The following is a 14,082-nucleotide window of genomic DNA, read 5'->3' as shown; positions in this document are numbered from 1 at the left end:
AAAAGTGATACAAACATGCTGCAAAGGCAATCAAAAAACACTTTTATGTGTCTTAAGGACATTTTAAGTAATTTTCCCATGTGCAGTGTTTTGAAATTATGATTTGAAAATCGTTTTTGGGGAAACGGAATTGTTTTTAAATTTATGACAAGGACATAATGGTGTATGCTTCTTTATAAGGCAATTGACTGTCTCTGATGTTATTTTTCCCATTTTAATGTAAGACCTTTCTCTGTGGCGCAAATTGCTTGTAAATATGCTCCCACCTGTGCATGGCAAATTTAGATTTTGAATGTTTGTGTTACATAGCCATGTTAAAAGTGACCCAACCATGCTGGAAAGGCAATCAAAAAACACTTTCATGTGTCTTAAGGACATTTTAAGTCATTTCCTCATGTGCAGGGTTTTCAAATTATGATTTGAAAATCGTTTTTGGGGAAAAGGAATGGTTTGTAAATTTATGACAAGGACATAATGGTGTATGCTTCTTTATAAGGCATTTCAGTGTCTCTGATGTCATTTTTCCCATATTACATTAAAAGACCTTACCCCGTGGAGCACATTCCTTGTAAATATGCTCCCACCTGTGCATGGTAAATTTAGATTTTGACTGTTTGAGTCACATAGCCATGTTAAAAGTGACCCAAAAAAATTGCAAACGCTTTAAAAAAACACATTCATGTGTCTTAAGGACATTTTAAGTCATTTCCCCGTGGACAGTGTTTTGTAAGTGGCGCAAAAGAGGCATACACCTATCATAAATCTGTTATATGATACATATGGCGGTTGATGTCTAACAAGATAAGAAGCTTAGGGATACATTTATGATGACTGGCGCAATGAAGTGGACATTACTTACTTCATTGGTAGAGCGTTACATGTATTATGTCCTCTGTATTCTTCATCAAGCGTAACTTTAATCTGCAATCCTGAGTAGGCCTCACCTTAAACAAACCTCTGGATAGGACACACCTTATCGTCATCCTGAATTAATCATTTAAAATGCTAGGGACAGATTTATGATAGGTGTATGCCTCTTTTGCGCCACTTACAAAACACTGTCCACGGGGAAATGACTTAAAATGTCCTTAAGACACATGAATGTGTTTTTTTAAAGCGTTTGCAATTTTTTTGGGTCACTTTTAACATGGCTATGTGACTCAAACAGTCAAAATCTAAATTCACCATGCACAGGTGGGAGCATATTTACAAGGAATGTGCTCCATGGGGAAAGGTCTTATAATGTAATATGGGAAAAATGACATCAGAGACAGTGAAATGCCTTATAGAGAAGCATACACCATTATGTCCTTGTCATAAATTTGCAAACCATTCCTTTTCCCCAAAAACGATTTTCAAATCATAATTTGAAAACACTGCACATGTGGAAATGACTTAAAATGTCCTTAATTCAAAATTTGCTATTCCTTATTTTGCGATTGCACTGAAGGATTTGCAAATTTTGCGATTCCTTAAATGCAATGTATCAAACAAAAAATATGTAAAAAATGACATTAAGGATTTGGAAACTACCACCAACTTCTAGTTTGTGGTAATTTGCGAATTCTTTTCAAAAAGCATTTTTTTCCAAAAAACAAAAGGTGCCATATGACGCCAATACATGTCCTTAGGGCATGTATGTGCGCCATATGCCCCCAAATTTCTTTTTCAGGGGTGCAGCAGGGTGTTCTTGAGATACCCCTGCACCCTTGAAAAAATTCCTAATTTGCGATGAGCTAATTGCTAATCGCAAATTGCACCTTCATTCCTATGAGCCTCATAGCCCATGGAAATGAATGGGTAATTTGCAATTAGCAATTTGCTCATTGCAAATTAGGAATGGTAAAGAATTGCTATTTATTCCTTAAAATTCGCTATTTAGGAAATGCAAAATAGTTTGATGGTACATATGGTGGTTCATCTGTAACAAGATAAGAAGCTTAGGGATACATTTATGATGACTGGCGCAATGAAGTGGACATTACTTACTTCATTGGTAGAGCTTTACATGTATTATGTCCTCTGTATTCTTCATCAAGCGTAACTTTAATCTGCAATCCTGAGTAGGCCTCACCTTAAACAAACCTCTGGATAGGCCACACCTTATCGTCATCCTGAATTAATCATTTAAAATGCTAGGGACAGATTTATGATAGGTGTATGCCTCTTTTGCGCCACTTACAAAACACTGTCCATGGGGAAATGACTTAAAATGTCCTTAAGACACATGAATGTGTTTTTTTAAAGCGTTTGCAATTTTTTTGGGTCACTTTTAACATGGCTATGTGACTCAAACAGTCAAAATCTAAATTCACCATGCACAGGTGGGAGCATATTTACAAGGAATGTGCTCCATGGGGAAAGGTCTTATAATGTAATAAGGGAAAAATGACATCAGAGACAGTGAAATGCCTTATAGAGAAGCATACACCATTATGTCCTTGTCATAAATTTGCAAACCATTCCTTTTCCCCAAAAACGATTTTCAAATCATAATTTGAAAACACTGCACATGTGGAAATGACTTAAAATGTCCTTAATTCAAAATTTGCTATTCCTTATTTTGCGATTGCACTGAAGGATTTGCAAATTTTGCGATTCCTTAAATGCAATGTATCAAACAAAAAATATGTAAAAAATGACATTAAGGATTTGGAAACTACCACCAACTTCTAGTTTGTGGTAATTTGCGAATTCTTTTCAAAAAGCATTTTTTTCCAAAAAACAAAAGGTGCCATATGACGCCAATACATGTCCTTAGGGCATGTATGTGCGCCATATGCCCCCAAATTTCTTTTTCAGGGGTGCAGCAGGGTGTTCTTGAGATACCCCTGCACCCTTGAAAAAATTCCTAATTTGCGATGAGCTAATTGCTAATCGCAAATTGCACCTTCATTCCTATGAGCCTCCTAGCCCATGGAAATGAATGGGTAATTTGCAATTAGCAATTTGCTCATTGCAAATTAGGAATGGTAAAGAATTGCTATTTATTCCTTAAAATTCGCTATTTAGGAAATGCAAAATAGTTTGATGGTACATATGGTGGTTCATCTGTAACAAGATAAGAAGCTTAGGGATACATTTATGATGACTGGCGAAATAAAGTGCACATTACTTACTTCATTGGTAGGCCTTTACATGTATTATCTCCTCTGTATTCTTCATCAAGCGTAACTTTAATCTGCAATCCTGAGTAGGCCTCACCTTAAACAAACCTCAGGATAGGCCACACCTTATCGTCATCCTGGATTAATCATTTAAAATGCTAGGGACAGATTTATGATAGGTGTATGCCTCTTTTGCGCCACTGTGCGTCACTTTTATGATGCAGCGGCGGTGCAAAAGATTTGCTATGAGGCGACAAAATTACAAATTGATGCATTTAGGCAGATATGTCATGGTGTAAAAAAAACGTACCACATGAAACCGATGCAGAAGTGATGCAAAAGATGCACCATGTTGCAAGACAGGCCTCACTTGGGGCCATATGTATCAAGCTAATTAGCATTCGCAAAGATCAAAATTCTGCGAATTTCGGCCTTTGCGAATGCTAATTAGACAAATGGTATGTATCAAACAAGTTTGATGCAAAATAAGGAATAGCAAAATTTGCTATTCCTTATTTTGCGATTGCACTGAAGGATTTGCAAATTTTGCGATTACTTAAATGCAATGTATCAAACAAAAAATATGTAAAAAATGACATTAAGGATTTGGAAACTACCACCAACTTCTAGTTGGTGGTAATTTGTCAATTCTTTTTAAAAAGCTTTTTTCCAAAAAACAAAAGGTGCCATATGACGCCAATACATGCCCTTAGGGCATGTATGTGTGCCATATGCCCCCAAATTTCTTTTTCAGGGGTGCAGCAGGGTGTTCTTGAGACACCCCTGCACCCTTGGAAAAATTCCTAATTTGTGATGAGCTAATTGCTAATCGCAAATTGCACCTTCATTCCTATGAGCCTCCTAGCCCATGGAAATGAATGGGTAATTTGCAATTAGCAATTTGCTCATTGCAAATTAGGAATGGTAAAGAATTGCTATTTATTCCTTAAAATTCGCTATTTAGGAAATGCAAAATAGTTTGATGGTACATATGGCGGTTCATCTGTAACAAGATAAGAAGCTTAGGGATACATTTATGATGACTGGCGCAATAAAGTGGACATTACTTACTTCATTGGTAGGCCTTTACATGTATTCTCTCCTCTGTATTCTTTATCAAGCGTTACTTTAATCTGCAATCCTGAGTAGGCCTCACCATAAACAAACCTCTGGATAGGCCACACCTTATCGTCATCCTGGATTAATCATTTAAAATGGTAGAGACAGATTTATGATAGGTGTATGTCTCTTTTGCGCCACTGTGCGTCACTTTTATGATGCAGTGGCGGTGCAAAAGATTTGCTATGAGGCGAGAAAATTACAAATTGATGCATTTAGGCAGATGTGTCATGGTGTAAAAAAAACGTGCCACATGAAACCGATGCAGCAGTGATGCAAAAGATGCACCATGTTGCAAGACAGGCCTCATTTGGGGTCATATGTATCAAGCTAATTACCATTCGCAAAGATCAAAATTCTGCGAATTTCGGCCTTTGCGAATGCTAATTAGACAAATGGTATGTATCAAACAAGTTTGATGCAAAATAAGGAATAGCAAAATTTGCTATTCCTTATTTTGCAATTGCACTGAAGGATTTGCAAATTTTGTGATTCCTTAAATGCAATGTATCAAACTAAAAATATGTAAAAAATGACATTAAGGATTTGGAAACTACCACCAACTTCTAGTTGGTGGTAATTTGCGAATTCTTTTCAAAAAGCATTTTTATTTTTAAAACAAAAGGTGCCATATGACGCCAATACATGCCCTTAGGGCATGTATGTGCGCCATATGCCCCCAAATTTCTTTTTCAGGGGTGCAGCAGGGTGTTCTTGAGACACCCCTGCACCTTTGGAAAAATTCCTAATTTGCGATGAGCTAATTGCTAATCGCAAATTGCACCTTCATTCCTATGAGCCTCCTAGCCCATGGAAATGAATGGGTAATTTGCAATTAGCAATTTGCTCATTGCAAATTAGGAATGGTAAAGAATTGCTATTTATTCCTTAAAATTCGCTATTTAGGAAATGCAAAATAGTTTGATGGTACATATGGTGGTTCATCTGTAACAAGATAAGAAGCTTAGGGATAGATTTAAGATGACTGGCGCATCACCAGGGATGTGCCAGTCATCCTGCGCCGCTGTTCTGCCACCCATGGTGTGCTGCATTTACAATGCGGGGCAGCATGGGGCAAAAATGGCACAGATGCGTGACGTATCTGTGTTGTAAAGGTGGCGCATTGCTGGAGTTGTATCGCAAGTGCGATGCAGCTCAAGCAAGGCTCAGGGGTGCCCCATCTCCACAATGTTGCGTCAAGACCTATGCCTGCTTAAAGCAGGCGCAGGGTTTTGACGCAGCTTTCTCCTATCTGATTGTAAATACGGCACACCATGGGTGGCAGAGCAGCGGTGCACGTTAACTGGTGCATGCCTGGGGATGTGCCATTTAACATAAATCTGCCCCTTTACATTTAAGTATGTGCAGGGGACACAGAGTTGGTGAGGCTTATCCAAGGTTAAGAAGAGATGAGTCCTGTTCACTGAAAAATTAGACATAGGCTTCACCTGCTCAGCATCGCTGGACATGGCTAAATAATAGCTGCAAAATGTTACTCTTGTTAAACAATTTTACTATTATAATCTCTGAGATTTGTCTCTTACTCTGCAACATCTCATTGTTGTTATCTTTCTTTAAAGATAAAGACAACATCAACATGAGCGACAATCTGCAATCAGTTGATTTTGACCTCATCATTGAACTTGTAATTGAAACATCAGTGGATGTTGATCCCTTGGATGATTTAAATCCTGAGGATGAAGAAGAGCGTGATGAGGATGCAGATTTGTCCGAATTATATGACATAGGGTGGGAAAATGACCTGCTTGAGCCTATGGAACTATAAACATTTATTTTTAAAATTTATAATAAATAAAAAGTAAAAGTGTAAACTGTTTAATTTAAAAATAAAGACACCTTCAAAAACAGGTTATGTGTAGTGTCTTCAATAAAATATTAAAATATGCTCATAAAATTAGATCAGATTCACATATAAAATAGCACAGGTAACATGAATATAAATTCCATTTCTTTTCTGCTATTTCTGTATTGTAAATTTGCCAAGGACTAAAAAATCTTCTATTTAAAATGTCAAGAAGTGTGTTAAGTTTTTGATCACTGTTATTGATTTACTGTTTGGTAATAGTGGTTAATAACATTTTTTAATATATTTTACCACAGATTCAACTGCAGATCATTTCAACATTTCACCATGCCAACGAAAGAAAGAGAGAGAAAGGCTGCAAAACGTCAAAGACAGCAGGTGAATCAAAAGAAGCAGCAGTCCTCTAACAAAAAGATTTGTCAAGTCACGAAGAAAGCACCGGGTAAGAGTACAAAAACATTCATAAGAAATATGTGTAGTAAAAAAAATATTACTACAGAAAATGTTTCAGTCCATAAAAAGAGAAGCAATTCAAATGGAAAGGAAAGGCCAATCAAAAATGTTACTGCTAGAGCAAGAGATAACTCTGTGCATGATAGTAGAAGGAAACAACAGTTTAGGGACATTCGTAAATGAATGTTCCGCAACAGGATAATTGGCAATTTGTTAAAAAATATTAAGAAAGGTCAACAGAAAGTGGTTTTTTATAAGAGAAAAAAAAAGTTGAGAAAGTTATTGATCAGGCATTTGAAATTAAACGTAAGTTATTTATTTTGATAATCAATAGAATTAGGAAGCTAAACAAGGCAATTTATGATTTCAAAAGAAATAGTAGATGGAAGAGAATAGTTAATCGTAGTAATTTTTGTGAAGTTTTTTCTGGAGAATGGATGCATAGTTCAAGCTCTGAGGCATTTTTTAATGAGGAGAGTTATTTCCAGGATAATGATTTGGTGCATGCAGTTGACACCAGTGGTCGAGCTTATGAAGTGAAAGATGGTTGTCCAGTTGAAAAAGAAAAACTTGTGACAACAGAGATAGAAGAGGTGTTAGGTAATGAGGTTTTAGGGAGACGTCCTAAGGGTCCTGTGTACACCTGGAAGTGTAGTAGTATTTGCAGTGTACGACAGGATCCCATCAATTTGCTTTGTGATTTTATACGGTCATTTAATAAGAAAAGTTTGAAGCAGAAAATGAAGTTGTTGCAAAAATTAGATCCTTGCAGAGTGAGAGAAGTGATAGGTTTGCATGGTCATTCACTGGCTTGTCTTTCCAGGAGAGTATGCCAGAGTGTTTTTCATCATTTCAGGATGCTAGCAGTGCATCATAATAAAGTGAGTAAATTAGTTAGAATGTTGTATTATGCTAAGAGTCCAGCAATTATGCTTAAACAATTATGCGCTGCTCTTTTGCATGGTTCTGAAATAGATGTGAAGAATATATGTGAAGAAATTGAGTTTTGTTACTTTGGAAGTAAAGAGGAGAATGTTGAAATTGACCAAGAAGAAGAGAGTAATGTGGAAGATAGTGTACAGGTTTCCAGTACAGATAATTTCCAGAGGGAAATTGCGACGTTTGAGGTGAAATCAAGTGAGAGGCCAAATTTCACTTGTGTGTGTTGTCGACGCACTTATTATAAGAATCAGACTAAGTTAGTGGATTTATATGCAAAAAGTGTAAGGGAAAATAATAGTGAATGGAAGGATTTCGCAACATACTTGATGGTAGAAAATTGTTTTGATTTGGGATTGGATCAACGTGTGTGTACTTATTGTTGTTGCAAATTAAATCAAAACCAGATGCCTGCTAGAGCAGTTCATAATAATCTGGAATTGGTTGAGATTCCTTCTGAATTGAAGGATTTAAATACTTATGAATCTATTTTGATTCAAAGTATCCATCCCTTTCAGGCTATTGTAAGAATGGAGCCAAAGACAGGGAAATTGCCTCCATCAGATTTACAGAGAGGATTAAAGGGAAGAGTTGTTTATTTGCCTCTAGATTTGAAGAAAAACATTAACACAATTGGAGTAGAAAAAGTGGAAGAGGAACCTCTGGTTATCTTAGTTAATGGGGTTCCGACAAAGAATAAGAAAATATGGCAAGATTTAGTAGATGTTAGGAAAGTTAAAAAGGCAACATTGTATTTGAAAAAAAATAATAAATACTATAAGAATGTATATGTTGCAGAAGAGGAAGTAAGTGAGGAAGAGGATAGCGATTTGTGTGCTGGTCAAATTGAGAAAGTAGAACCCTCTACTAGTGAAGAAATATATGAACATTATAGTGTTCATCCTTTGCATTCCAAGGAAGTCATGGGGAATGCTATTGAGTTGTTTCAAATGAAACAAGCCAAAGGGAGTCCCATTAGTGTTTGGGAGGAAAGTTTGGAAGCTTGGTGTTTCCCACAGCTTTTTCCAACAGGTCAGGGAGGAACATATGATGAGCGACCTCATCAAATTCCTGCTTCTGAATACCGGACTTTGCGATTGTATGCAGGAGATGCTAGGTTTCGACAATGCATTCCTTATTTGTTTCATCTCCTGTTTGAAAGCGATCTGTCTGGACTGTCATATGCAGTGAACCACATCTTGAAAAGTGGTATACACATGCAAAACATCTCGGCAAGTGACTTTATGGATAAAGTCAATGTCCAAGACAGTATTTTGGATTCTCACCTGATTAATCTCATGGCGTGTCAGCGTGGTACTAATGAGTACTGGTACCGTCGTCATGGTGATTTAAAATGTATGCTGAGGAACTTAGGTACTCCCACATGGTTCCTCACTCTGAGCTGTGCCGAGTATGGCTGGGAAGACTTACTTGAATTTCTACGAGAGGCAAATGCTAACGTAGATAACATCGAATTCAAGACACCCGGAGAACTGTGCTCTTTGGATCCAGTCAATGTATGTAGGTACTTCAATCATAGATTTGAAGCTATGATGTCTTTCATCATGAATAAGAAGAATCCACCTCTTGGAGAGGTGTTGGATTTCTTCTGGAGAAAGGAGTACCAAGCAAGAGGTGCTCCTCATATACATATGTTGCTGTGGATCAAGGATGCACCTAAATTTGGAACGGATCCAGAAGACTCAGTGATGAGTTTCATCCAACAGTATTCTACGTGTGCTGTTCCAAACGCAAAGGAGAAGAAAAGCCTAAGAGAAAAAGTTCTGCGTTTCCGAAGCCATCGATGTGGAAAGTACTGCCATCGTAAATTCCGAAACAAGGACAAGTTCTTCACCAAATGTCGTTTCGGCTTTCCACGACCGGTGATTTCTAAAGGAAGAGTAAACAGTTTGATGTCTTCGCTGCGACATAATGTGATGAAGAAATCACCTAAAAACACATACAATTTGAAGAGTCCAAGTACATCAACGACTACAACCCGGTGATTTTGTCCATGTGGAATGCTAACATGGATATACAGTTTGTGGCTGATAACTGTATGGCTGTGGCTCGGTATGTGACATCTTACATCACCAAAAAAGAGAAGACAGAATTGAAGGATATGTGGGAGGACATTTCCCATGAAAAGAGCCTCAGCAAGAAGTTGTACAGTTTCAGTCTGAAGATGTTGTCGCATCGAGAAATTGGAGCTTACGAATGCTCCGACCGGTTGTCTTCAGCAAGTCTCTATGCCAAGTCCAGGAGTATCGTTTGGGCGAGTCTTGGTCTTGCTGCAACGCGTAATCGAGTTCTGAAACCTGTGCGGGAAATTGAGTATTTGGCGGAAAAGGAGCCAAACAGTACCGACATTTTGAAGACCAACATGTTGGATACATATTATCCAAATAGAAGCAGTCACCTCGACAATGTTTGTCTGTATGAGGTTCTTCGAAATTACATATTCAAGAGGAACATCAAAGAAGATACTGAGAAAGGAGTGTATGCTGTAATAGGAAGTGAGGGATGTCTGGTCAAGCAAAGAAAATGCCACTTGGTAAACCATCGAAAATTGAGTGGCGAATCTCCTGAAAAAAAGGAGTTTTTCTATTTAGCACTTTTGCAACTTTTCAAGCCTTGGCGTGCAGAAGAGGAACTGCTTGGAGATTTCCTCTGTTACGAAGACTCTTTCAATGCTGCCAAGGAGACCATAGAATGTCCTGCTTTTCCCAAATATGTAGAAATGTTGAATGCGGAAATTGAGCAGGAAGCAACGATTGCAGCCGAGATTGCCAGAGACAGTTCTCAGGACAGTCAGAGTTCTGCTTCATTGAGTCAGGATCCACTAGGAGGACCTGTTATCGAAAATGAAGCTGCCACTGCTATGAATGAAGTGGAAAGAGCCATGGCACATGCTCAGGAGGATGCGGTTAACTTAGAAGAGTTGGAAAGACAACTCAACGTTGAGCAGAGGAAAATATATGACGAAGTTACCATGCAAATTGATCATGGATTAAGTCATGACAAGAAAGAGTGCTCATGTACGTCGTTGAAGCCTGTCCGACTGTACGTGAGTGGAGAAGCGGGAACTGGAAAAAGTTTCCTCATTAAAGCAATTTCATGCTATTTGCAGGAAAGGACAGAGTCATCGCTGTCTTGTGTTGTCACCGCTCCAACTGGACTGGCAGCACATAACATTAAAGGGATTACTTTACATCGTTTACTGATGCTGCCAGTGGAGCATGACAACAAATTACAATATCACAAGCTATCTGGAGATGCTTGTTTTGAAGTTTCAAGAATCTTGAGGAAAATGAAACTTCTTATCATTGACGAAGTAAGCATGGTTTCCAATGTCATGCTTGCCTTTGTGCATTTGAGAATGCAAGAAGTTCTCAAAACAGAGTATGATGTGTTATTTGGTGGCAAACACATCATTGTTTTCGGAGATCTTTTGCAGCTGACACCAGTGAAAGGGAAACCTGTGTTCAAAATGCTCACGCATGAAGATACCAGGAAGTGCCTAGGCAGCATTGGCAACGTCAATATATGGTTAAACTTCAATTTTGCTGAACTGCATGAAAATATGCGTCAGGCGAAGGATGACGTTTACAAGACTATTCTACAAGATGTTAGAATTGGAAAAGTGACCGAGCATGGGAAAGAAGCTTTACATGCACGATTACTGTCAAATTTATATCGAGAACAAGATGTTGTGCCTGAGAATATTTTTCAGAAAATTACTGATAAGAAATCTGGAATATGTTTGATGCCAACTCTTGCAGAATGTGCCAAATTCAACAACAAAATGTTGCATTTAGAAAAGCAAGAGATTGTGAAACTGGAAGCTATTGACAGAGTAGAGCATATGGGATCAACAATTATTTTGTCTGAGAATCTGAAAACAAAATTGGATTCATTAGAGAAGAGTATATCTAAAACTGCAGGTTTTGAAAAGACTCTGAATGTGTGCTTGAACTGCCGTATAATTTTAAGAAGGAATTTACATGTTGAAAGAGGTCTGGTAAATGGATCAATGGGTAATGTTGTTGATTTTGTAAAATACAGAAATAGAGATGGAATTGAATTTTAAAAAATTTAATTTGATGGCATTGAGGAAGTACAGCTAATTGGTCGTTGCTCTGCTAGATTTTTGCTTGTAAAAGACGTATATGTTCGCCGTAAGCAGTTTCCTGTTTGCTTGGCATATGCGGTGACAATCCATAAATCGCAAGGTTTAAGTGTAGACTGTGCATTGGTGAATATTGGCAGTTCTGTGTTCAAGGAGGGTATGGCATATGTGGCATTGTCACGAGTTAGAACTGGATTGTACTTGATTGAGTGTGATGTCACAAACATTTGTGCGGATCTAGATTGTGTTAAGGAATACAATAGGTTAAGAAGAGAGTATGCGCCACATTTGCCTCAGTATCCTTTGTTTGAGAAACGTGTGGTAGGCCGGAAACGAAGAAATGTGACCAATACTGGGGAGGTTGTAGCAAAAAGACGAAAAGTCGATGAACCTAAAATTACAAGCAGAAACAAAAAGGATTCTGTTGAAGATGTTGTTGGTTTTCAATTTGAAAACAGTTCTGGTGTCAACTGCTATGCTAATGTAGTGGTTAATGTTTTGTTTTCTCTAGAAAATGTAAAAGAAGAGATTGTGGTCAATTCTGATCAAAGATTTTGCAGTTTGTTAAATTCTGTGTTAGAGAAATGTAGCACTGATAGAACAAACATAGAAAGTGTGTCTGAAATTCGAAATCTGTTAGACAGATGTTCAGGCCAAACACAATTCTCTCAAAATATTCAGCAAGATTGTCAGGAGTTTTTAATGTATATGCTTGATGTATTGCATGATGAAGGTGTAGATGTAGATCAGCTGTTTGGGCTTTCTTATCAATGGCAGCATGACTGCGAGAACTGTATGGTATCAAGTACTACTAGTGTAGACTCAGAAAGATTTATATATTTAACTTTGCCAGACAGTAAATCAGTCTCCTTTAATAAGCTAGTAAAAGCAGCTGATCACAACATGGAGTGTAGCCAATGTAAATCTGAAATGATGTCCACATTATTTATACGAACATACGGCCAGTATGTCATTTTAATGTTCCAGCGATGTAGGCCTGATGGAACAAAATTGACAACTTTAATTAAAAATTTTGTAGCTTCGCAGTTGTCAATATCAGGAAGGACTTTTGTAACTGCAGCAATTATATATCATGACGGCCCTTCAATAACATCAGGACATTACACAGCTTATTTAAAGTCTAGAAATGGCTGGTCATTCTGCAATGATTCTGTATTAATTTTCAAAAACAAATTGCCGTATGACCTTAAAAACTCTTACCTGGTGTTTTTAAAACCAAAATTTTAGGGAAATAATCTCGGGATGTGCTCTGTGGAATTTCAAGAAGTTCTAATGGCTCCTACACCATTTGGCCTTGAGGATAAGTGTAGTTCAGAGACATAACTTCTAACCATAAGACTGGACGTCATGGAGAAATAAGTGCACTTTGAATGAGTTCAGAAAAACTATTTCTTTTTATAAGCTAATTGAAGCAGCCAATCAAAACATAGAGTAGAGGGAATGTAAGTCTGCAATGCTGTCTACTGTTTTACATTGCTTTGTGATTGAAAGTGATGTAGAGAATTAAATAATTGTAGTAGTCATAGAGGTAGTGTAAGTCTGCTTCATAGTAAGCAGTATCAGTGTCATAGGAAATGTAGAACATGACTGAGCAAGAAGGGGAAGATATTACTATTCCAGGATTGTGAAAATGATCTTCAACATTTTAATTCTGAAAGTTGCAGAAATGCCAAATGACGGGATTGGCTTACAAGAAATCCAAGAGTTATAAATGGCTCTGACAAGATTTGGCCTTGTGGAAACTTGTGGTAGAGAGCAAGAAGTCATTTATTGCATGTAACATGTTTTTAAAAACGATGGAGATTTTCTTTCAGGAAGTGGCGGGCTGAAAGTAATAACAGCACAACAGAGTGTAAGCTGTTCATAGGACATCCTTTGACGTCATGGAAAGTAAGTTAACTTTAAGGAGTTCTGAATTCTGATTTGTTATGTTGTATGGGATTTTTAAACACAATCATTTTGATTGTGTTTTTTTTCCCCGCTGTTATATGATGAATACCTTCAAGTCACTGTTTTTAGTGAATTTTGATACATTCTGAGAACAGCAAAAATAAACCATTTAACATGTATAATTAATTCTGTACTGTTTGCATTTATGATGTATATGTAGAACTGTGTAGGAGGCATGGAGAAGGTGAGGCTTCTGTAAGTGTCAAAGTTGTTGCATGCAGTGCTGCACTTCTGCGTATTCTTTCATATGCTGGACTACATCTGCACAATGAGATACCTAAGCAAAGGAAACACAAGTGATGTGATTGTGAAATGAGCAAAATAAATTGCACGTATTTCATTTACATCACCTGTGTTTCCTATCATTACGAATCACATTGTGCAGATCAAGTTTAGGTCTGTCCAGGGAAACATAGGAGGTTTGGACTTTGTTCAAGAGTGCAGTGGACATGACTCACTTCATTGGTAGACCTTCACATGTATTATGTCCTCTATTCTCTTCAACAACTCGAAATTTCATCTGCAACCCTGAGTAGGCC

Source organism: Lissotriton helveticus, chromosome 8, assembly GCF_964261635.1.
Source record: "Lissotriton helveticus chromosome 8, aLisHel1.1, whole genome shotgun sequence".
NCBI classification, from domain to species: Eukaryota; Metazoa; Chordata; class Amphibia; order Caudata; family Salamandridae; genus Lissotriton; species Lissotriton helveticus.
Note: the sequence above shows the minus strand (reverse complement) of the source record.